A 9,256-nucleotide genomic window follows, 5' to 3' on the forward strand; every position below is an offset into this window, starting at 1 on the left:
TGGGTTGGAACAACCCTCCACCCTTTCCCTCCTGGCTGCAGGGTTTGGGTGGTCTTTCATTTCAAGTCAGTTATCATCTGCTTCTGCCTTTAAGGAGCACCTCACGAACAGGAAGACCTGAAGAGCTCCCTCTCAGCACGTTTATACCCCTGATTAGTGTCTGGGGAACACTGTAGGCAAAAGCAAGCTATCTGTCTCTAAAATCAAATAGAAAATTCAGAACTTTTCATGTAATCTCTGACTAATCAGCTTTAATGAAGAGATTTTGGTGATTGTTGTTTAAGCCATAGAACATACAGGGAACAAATGGGACTTAACAGAGATTTACTTGCTGGCCAATTCCAATAAAAGCCAGAGTTTCCAAGCTGAGGGCAAGATGAGAACATGGTGGCAGTAATTTCCCAAATGCTGCTCACCTGAATCTTTGCTTTAAGGCTCTGTACCATGTCTGAATATCACCTAGCAAATTATTCACCTATTTTTCTTTGAACCAACTCATATTTTCTTGTAAATTCTGCATCATTATGTAAATGAAAATCCAGTATCCCCTGCCTTACTTAAAAGGGGTATTAGTCAGCAAAGGTTAGGCAAAGCAGCATTAACAGTTGATCCCAAGAGTTCAAAGGTTAAATATGACAGATGTTGCATACCCAGTGTGGGCTGACAGAGGGCTTGCTTAGGCCCTGCGAGTCTCCGGCAGAGGGAGGCAATGCCATCTTAAAACAGGAGATGAGAAAGCTGGAGGGTTGCTTGTGGGCTTTTAAATCTTTCACGTACTGCCCACCAGCCACAGAGTCACATGGTTCTGCCTAACTGCAAGGACTGGGAAAGTGGGGGGTCACATGCATACTGGTAAGCAGGAAATGTCTCTGCTGTGGAGGGTAACTGACAAAGTAAATTAAACAGTACAATAAAATTCTACCTAGAAGGCTGTGCTGTAAGAATGCCGTGGGCCAGAACATTAAAAAAGAAATTAGCAAGTTTTATAAATGTGTTTAAAGACATTTATAGCACCAAACTGAGATATTCCCCTTGATTCCAACAAAAGAACTAGGAGAGAATTGTGAAGGCAATGATTGTCTCACAATGTGACTCAAGGTGATTTAATGTGTGTTCCTCTATCAACTGAAACCATCTTCAAGAAGAACCAAACCATGGAATGAGTTTCTCTGAAGCAAAATAGAAACCAGACAGGGATGAAAGATGTTTTAAGTAAAACAAGAATCCATGAGGGTGCAACAGCATTACTGATGTGACAGGTGGTGCTTTCCAAAGATGATGACACCAATATATCCCATCTCCTAAGCTCTTACAACGTGACAATGACAGACAGCCACCAAGAGGTAGAGAAGTGTATGTTCTCCCCCCTTGACTGAGGGGGCCTGTGACTATAGCAGAAGTGGACTCCATGATTTCCAATGGCAGGTAAAAAAGGTGATACATTCCAGCAGCAATGAGCACAACTACCACCCAGACCTTGGTTGCTAATACCATTCTCCAATAAAAGGATCCAGGGCTCTTTGGAGAAATGGCTGATTCTAGACTGGGGAAGGAAATAAACATGATGAGCCTGGAGCATCGTGTCAAAAGGCAAGGAAGTGCTCATGCGCACACACACACAAAGAGCACAAAACCAACCTGAAAGAGCTCTCAATGAGCAAAGCAGAGACAATTCCAACCAACAAAATAAGTAACACACTTTTGCTTTATAACTCAAAAATAAAGTAAACTGTGAGTCAATACTAATATAAATCAATGACTGCATAAATAAATAAATGGGGGAGAAGAGACAATCTCCCATGCAGAAGAATTCCAAATAATTTATGTAGGTAACTCTGCTCTCAAGGAGGTGGTACATAACTCCCCACTCCTTAGGTGTTAGTGACTTCCTTCCAAAAACCACAATATGAAAGAGAGAGGAAACGATGATTTTACAGTGGAGAAGCCTAACAAACACCACCTCAGCTACATGACCAAGAGTTACATCAGCAGTGATCAGCTGATGGTATGTATCCCTCACTGGATGTGATGAAAAGACACTTCAGCTTTGTGATATTCCTCCCCTCAACCCATAACCCCAGCCTAAACGTGAGAAAAACATCAGAAAGATCCCAGCTGAGGGACAGTCTACAAAAGCCTCACTAGCACTCCTCAAAATTGTCAAGGTCACCAAAAACAAGGGAACTATAAGAAACTGTCAGAGCCAAGAGGCACTTAAGGCGACATAATGATCAAATGGATCAAATGTAGTATCCCGGATGCAAACCTAGGACAGATAAAGGACATTAGGGAAAAACTAAGGAAATCCAAATAAAGTATGGGCTTTCATTATAAAAATGATCAATACTGGTTTATTCATTGTGACAAATGGACACACTAACCTAGGATGATAGGGAAAACTGGATGTGGCTGACCTGGGAACTCTCTATCTCATCTTGGAAAATTCTCCATAAAACTATTCTAAAATCAAGTTCATATTTTTAAAAAAATGATACAGCTTCCTCCTGGTACTCTCCTTCTTGGGGCGTACACCTTAGGTGCCCTGTGCTAACATAACAAAGTCCAGGTCCTGTTGAAGAACCCACGAAGAGACAGAGATGCCCGAGGAGCCCCAGCTGTTCCAGCCCTCTGCGGCCTCGGTCTTCCCAGCCCAGGGGTCAGGCATGTGTGAGGGAGCCTTCCAGATGGCTCCAGCCCCTGGTCTTCTAGCTGCCTCAAGTGACACCAAGTGGAACATAGATAAGCTGTCACCACGAAGCGCCACACAAACTGGAGACTCTTGAACAAAATAGATGCTATTGTTTTAAGTTATTAAATACCATGGTTGTCTGTTATGCAGCATGAGCTAAATGTAACAACTGGTCTGCAAAAATGACCTTGGTAATTGACTGAGGTTGAGTTTTGCTGCACTTCTGTTGACCTCTGCTAAGTGCTGGCAGTAGAAACCAGAGATTGGCAAGACATGGACCCTGCTCTTGAGGAACTCTTATTTGGGTGGAAAAAATTGAGCCCCACAAGGGTAAAAACAAATGAAGGCAATACCAGAACTGAGCAAAGAGATAGAAGCAGCATTTTAGAGACACAGGCAACAGAGTGAATGACTCTGGGGGACTCTGGGGATATGAGAAAAGAAGAGAAAGAAAGAACAAGCATTCATTGAGCACCTAACATGTGACACTGCTCTTAATGTGTTACCACGCTTTTGGGAATTAATCCTTCCAATGAACCCTGTGCTGTCATCATTACAACCATTTCAGAGGCAAGGAAAGCGAGGCACAGAGAAGGGAAGAGATTGCTCCAGGTCTTCCAAGTGGCACAGATGGGGTTTGAAGGTTCTCAGTTTTACCACCTGTAAAATGAGGGGATTGGATAAAATACATGACAAGGCTCTTTCTGCTTCTGAGATTTGTGTTATGCATGAGTTTTGCCTGCCCAGCCTCTGCTCCCCTTCTTCCAGTAACAACACCCCAATTTTTTGTGAGCAGAACCGCCCAACCTCCACTCTCAATTAAGGAGGAACCCATATGCAGTCTTAGTGAGGCACAGTTATCACAGCACCCTGCACAGTGACTGAGGGAGGGCCACTTGGGACTCAAGCCAGTCCCGAGAGTCTTCTCTGGCACTTTTGCTGGAACTCAATTTGCTAGCCACTCTATTTCCCCTGGATTGCTAGGCCTAGGAAGTAAACATGTAACTGCCAGGGGCAACCATAAGCTGCCAGGGCACAGAAATAAAACCAGTCCAGAGAAAAAGGAAGGCCAAGATATGATGCAACATCATTTGAGCACCTAGGTCCAGCCTTCTGAATGCCAGCCCCTGGGATTTTCAGTCATAGGACTCGGTAAAGGTGTTTCTCTGAGTTGGATTTCTGTAGTTCATAACTAAAAGATGTCTAATACAATTCAATGATGATACGTGTCAGGGTTTGTGTCCTTATTTTTACTCTATTGATTGTAAGTTCCCCAAAGATATAAAATGTGCCTTTTTCACCTTTATAGCTTCACCCCATCCCCACCAGAGTGTAACAGTGCCAGGCACATAGGACAGCCAGGAAAACATTGGGGGAACTGCACTGAAGGGCATCAGTGACCACTTTCACTCCAAGCTCCTCTGGCCCCTTCGCTAGATACAAGCCCTCTGAAGGTCAGAGGTACCTGAGCTCTGGTCTGATTATTAAGGAACATTAGACTCACAGCAATAGAACTAGCTCCCTTTAGTTTCTTCAACCACCCAGGGCTAGAGGATTGGGGCTTGGACATGACAGCACGTGGACGCAATAGTTTTGAGTGCATGGGTTTTGAAATCGGACTTATCTGGGGCCCTGTCTCTTCCCATATCTCACCAGCTGTGTGATCACAGTCAGGTTACTGCTGAAGCTTCTGTCTTATCTTTAAAACAGAGTTATAGTATCAACATCCCCAAGGCCACACACAAAGTAAAATGTGATAATGTATATATAGAGCATCCAGCTCCTGATTAATCCTCGAGAAATGGCACCTATTTTAATTTGTTGGAAAATATCCTAATCCTAATCCTAATGACAGTGATGGTTGTAAAGGTCCCTTACAGTCTCCACAGAAAATCAGCTAAACGTTTTATCTATATTCGCCCCCTTACTGACGACAGCCTCTCCTGATGGACACAGGGCGAGGACAGGACATACCATTCCACTCTTCCTCCTGCTTCATCCTGAGGCATTAACACACCAAGCCAGGTGCAGTTCCCAGAAGCCCCCTGCAGCTGGGGGACCACAGGGCTGACAGGCAGCAGGGCCGACAGGCAGACATGTCTTTGTGGTGGGGGACTGGCACACGCTGAGGAGCAGCCCCTGCTCTTCCTTCTCAGACAGCCCAGAGTCTTGAGCTTCCTTCCTGCCCTGCTTTCAGTCTGGCCTGAAATCCTAGAAGAAGACACAGCAGCGGAGGCTGTAAGATCCCAGGCCTGTTCAGGTTTTCAGAAGGAGCCTGGGGCATCCTGGAGATGTGAAAAAGCACAGGGCTGGGCACAGAGTCAGTAAACCCGGGTTCTAGTGCTTTCTGGCTGTTTGCAAGGATGACCAGAAAGCCATCCAGCCACCATCCTGGCCTCTTGCTGCATGCCCTCCCCTAACCCATGCAACTGTGAGTTCCCCCAGGCATCTCTTTCTATGACCCAGCCCCAGAAGTTCCTAGCGTCATTCCTGCCATATTCAATCAGCCAGGAAAGTCACAAGCCTGCCAGACTCAAGGGGAGGGGCACACTCGGCACCTCTCAATGGAAAGAGTGCCAAGGATCTAAGGCTATTTTTTAAAACTGTCACAATCCTCATCTTTCATCTGAACCATGGCATTATGCTTCACCTACCACTCCTCAGTTACTACTCTTCATTACTCCTTTATTTTTCTGGCTTCTCCTCTAGACTGTGATCAACTAAAACCTCGCTCAGATCATGTCAGTCCTCTGCCCAAAACCCTTCAAGGACTCCCATTTCACTCACAGTAAAAACCTAAGTTCAAATGGCAGCCGGCAAGCCCTACACAACTTGGCCCCAACTCATCTCTCTGCCTGTTTCTATTCCCACTCCCCACTTCACTCCCCCACGCCAGCCACACCAGCCTCTGTGCTGTTCCTTCCGCCTTGGAGCTCTCTTCCTGCTATGACCACATGACTTAGTCTCTCACCTCCCTCCAGCATCTGCTCAGATGTCACCTTGTCAGAGAAGGGTTCACTGTGTAAAACAGTAACTCCTTTCCCACACACATCTGGCACCATGGTTCTCCTAGCTCCCCCTCCTCTGCTGTATTTATAAATTATACACACGCACACAAGCCTCTTGCAGGACAACTTAAAGAGTTCCTCTCACCAGGTGGTGGATTCTCTTTCCTTACCTACCTTGTGACCAGCCTTACAACTCACTTTGCCAACAGAATGAGATGAACTAGTCAACTGAAGTGAAGCGTGCCGCTTAGGACTATAGGCCTCAGGAGGATTGCAGCTCCCATTTCCTCTGCGGGAATCATGTGAACAAGCCCAGGCTAGCCTGCTGGGTGACAAGACTACTAGGCTAGCTGCCTCCAGTGCCCTGGTGAACAACCAGCTGACCACCAGACATGTGAGTGAGGCCATCTTCACATGAGTGAGCTCCACCAAGATCAACTGCGTCAGACCCAGATGGGCAAACCACCCAGCTGATCTGCAGTCTTACTGTTTTAAGCTATTGAGTTTGGGGATGGTTTGTGACACAGGTTTTTGTGGCAACAGATAACTGATACAAGCACTTAGCCTAATGCATACATGAAATAAGTGCTTAATAAGTATTTGCAGTGCAAATGAATCAACAAATGAAAAAAGGAAAATGTTTGACTTATTGGTCAGTATTACTTGAACACCAAGCACCATTAAATGAATGAGTGAAGGGTGACAGATCCTTTTATGAAGCAGAGCAACCAAACGAGACCCTTGTATTTCAAGGGCTTAAAAGAAAAGCCTCCTGGGGCACAGGGAGGGAGGGAGGGTAGTAAGTAGCAATTAGTTTGTAAAGGAGCTACTGCTCCAGCCTGTCTTGACCAGGATCTTTGGGTTGACTATGGCCTGGGCAGTGGCTCAGTGTAAGAATGCAAGGAAATCCTGCTAGAAGAGAGTCTTTGCAATAGTAGGAGAGAGGACCCAGCCCAGACATAAGGCTCTGGGCCTGAATCTCAGGTCAGCTTTATGCAGCTTCCAGAACCCTCTGCCCACATATCTGTAGGCCCCAAGGTTGCCTTTCTCAAAATGTATTTACCATCTGCCTCCAGTTTTCTGAAAAGCTAATGAAAATGCAGAATCCCGGGCCTGACTCCAGAACTACTGGGTGGAAATTTCCAGAGGTAGAGGCCAAGCACCTCTATTTCAAGAAGTTCCCCACTGCCTTAATAAGGTCCCTCAGACACACAACAGGAAGGGGACCCTGTGCCAATAGTTTGGAACATACTGATTCTGGAACAGACAGGAGAATAGTAGGTATAGTGGAAATGTATAGCTTTCTTATCAATTTTTACCACCACCTTAGGACATAAGTTCTCATACCTATCTCACAGAAGGAACACTAAGGCTCAGAGAGGGAAGTAAGCATCCCAGGCTGACTTCAACTCCAGCACTTTTTGCTTCCACCCCAGTGGAATCCACTCAACTAAATAGTTCATTTTTTTTTATCTTCCCAGCCTTTAAAAGTCATTTTAGGCTCAACAGCTCCTTGCTCAGGTGGTGAAAGTCACATGCTGAAGTGGAATGAAAGCAAAAAACAGGGAAGTGACCAGTCCGAGGTCCCCCAGTGAATCAGTGGAAGAGCCAGTATATACATTTTCACATCATATTTAAGCAATTGTCAATTAAACATCTCTTCCATGGCCAAGCAAAATGTTGTTTTCCAGTTTGGAGTTTCGTTTGTATGCACATATTTTAAATAAATTTGATAATGAAGCCACAAATGTTCCCAGAACACTTGGATATATTTAAATTACAGGCTGCTGATCAAACAGAGAAAATTCACCAACATGTGTATAAATGATGTCTTTAGTTTGTTCAGAGCCTTTCCACAGCACTCAAATGGATCTGTCAGCTTGATGGCCAATTCCTAGGCTGCTGAGAATGACGGGAGGTGGGGTGGGGGGTTGGCAATGAGACTAGGAAATGAAATCCCATGGTGAAAGATTGTGGGTCTTTTCTTTTATGAAAACATTTCATCTGTGCCTGTAATTCATCTCAACAAGCCAGTTCTGAGAACAAACAAGCTGGCAAAAGACGTGTTTGTCTCTGCCTAGCTGGCAGCACTCCCTACTCACTGTTAAGGGCCAGAGCCCTGTTCCGATCACTGTGGAAGAGAATCAGGGGGGGTCTGACATTTGAATTTCCTTTGGCCCTCACTGTGCCAGTCTAGGCTCCTAGAGGCTGAGTGCCCATCCTACTATAGTCTCTGCTCATCCACAGTCAATAAAAAATAAAACTGCACTTAGGAGAAATTTTTTTTTATTAGGATGATTACAAGTAGGGAAAGGAACTACTGTAGTTAAACGCTTTGACTCTAAGTCTGCAAGTGTCAAGGGTTAGGCAAAAGGATTTTTTAATTATTATATGCAGGAGAAAACAAGGTTAGAAAGAACTGGAACATGGAATGAAAGGGTGGCATGATGGGACAGTTGGTTAGGGAATGTTTTTCCTGAGGCCAGCCAGTTCTCAGGAGGATCTGTCTGCTGACTCAAGCTGAGGGTGGGCCAAAGTTCAGGGGCTTGGAAGGAGAGAATTTAACTAAAGTTTGGTGAACAAGCATTTTGCTCCTATTTGTCAATAGAGACAAGCAGTTCACCTAATCACTTATGAGGCAAAGAATGGGAATTTGGAGGATCTGTGTCTGGCTCTGTCATAGGTAAACAAGGCAGGTATCTATGAGTCTTCCCTAAATCATACAGGGAAGGATGGTTGTTTGCAGCAAGCTGTTTTCTGTAACACGAAAGAGTGAAGGAAATTTGTTTAACCTTTGCTGTTTCCCAGGAGCACAGGACTCGGGTAAAATTCAACCTTGTCACCACTCAACAGGGGACGACAATTATTATAATAGTTATTTATAATTTTAATATTTTTAAAGTACTTTGAAAGTTCCAGATGTGTACTAAATGCTCAAAAAATATTTGTCAATCTAACTTACCTGTGAGATTCTTGAGGGCAGGGGTTGAGTTTAGTGTGCTTTCTTTGGTGTTATTACCTAGAATCCACTGATGTGCTGAATTGGCCTTGAGCAAGTCTCAGCCTCCTCATCTGTAAAATAAGACATAATAATATCCACCTCACAGGGTTGTTGAGAGAATTAAATACTGAGGAGTCTAAAGGCTCCAGACAATGCTTGACACATGCCCTGTGACCTGTGACAAAGACTCTCTCCTTGACCAAACTCTAGTCAGGATCTCCTAAGCCCTCTTTCTGCCTAAACCTTGCCCAGGCTCTGCCCTTGGCCTGCTTAGCCCAGTTTTAGCAAGAATCCTTCTGAGTCAATTTAGCGAAAAAAAAAAAAAAATTCCCCACCGTTGATATCCTACCAAATTCCTCATCCCTCACCCTTGATTATCTTACCACCCCAGCCTACCTTCCTCAAAAATTCTGTGAAGTTGGCTTAGAATTCCCCTTGCTCCCACGTTTTCTCTTGATAATTTTCCATCCCCAGATCCACTGGTCCTTGTATTCAGAGGTGAACACCACCTGTCTCCCCCATCACAACCTCCATTGCAGTAAACCCCTGAATAGTCTG

General features: G+C 44.7%; 1 long non-coding RNA gene across 2 annotated transcripts in view; it reads right to left on the bottom strand.

The window, feature by feature from the left end:
* Positions 1–9,256, bottom strand: part of LOC118928064 (uncharacterized) — a 59,901-nt gene that overhangs the window by 49,648 nt on the left and 997 nt on the right. The window contains exons 2-4 of one of the 2 annotated variants that reach the window (XR_008992150.1): positions 8,660–8,769; positions 4,664–4,900; positions 2,126–3,349 (exon numbers count right to left, since the gene is read on the bottom strand). This is a non-coding gene — a long non-coding RNA (uncharacterized LOC118928064). Of the gene's footprint in view, positions 1–2,125; positions 3,350–4,663; positions 4,901–8,659; positions 8,770–9,256 lie in introns of those variants that run through there. The other variant, XR_008992151.1, reaches the window with a different exon arrangement.

Source organism: Manis pentadactyla, chromosome 10, assembly GCF_030020395.1.
Source record: "Manis pentadactyla isolate mManPen7 chromosome 10, mManPen7.hap1, whole genome shotgun sequence".
Lineage (NCBI taxonomy): Eukaryota > Metazoa > Chordata > Mammalia > Pholidota > Manidae > Manis > Manis pentadactyla.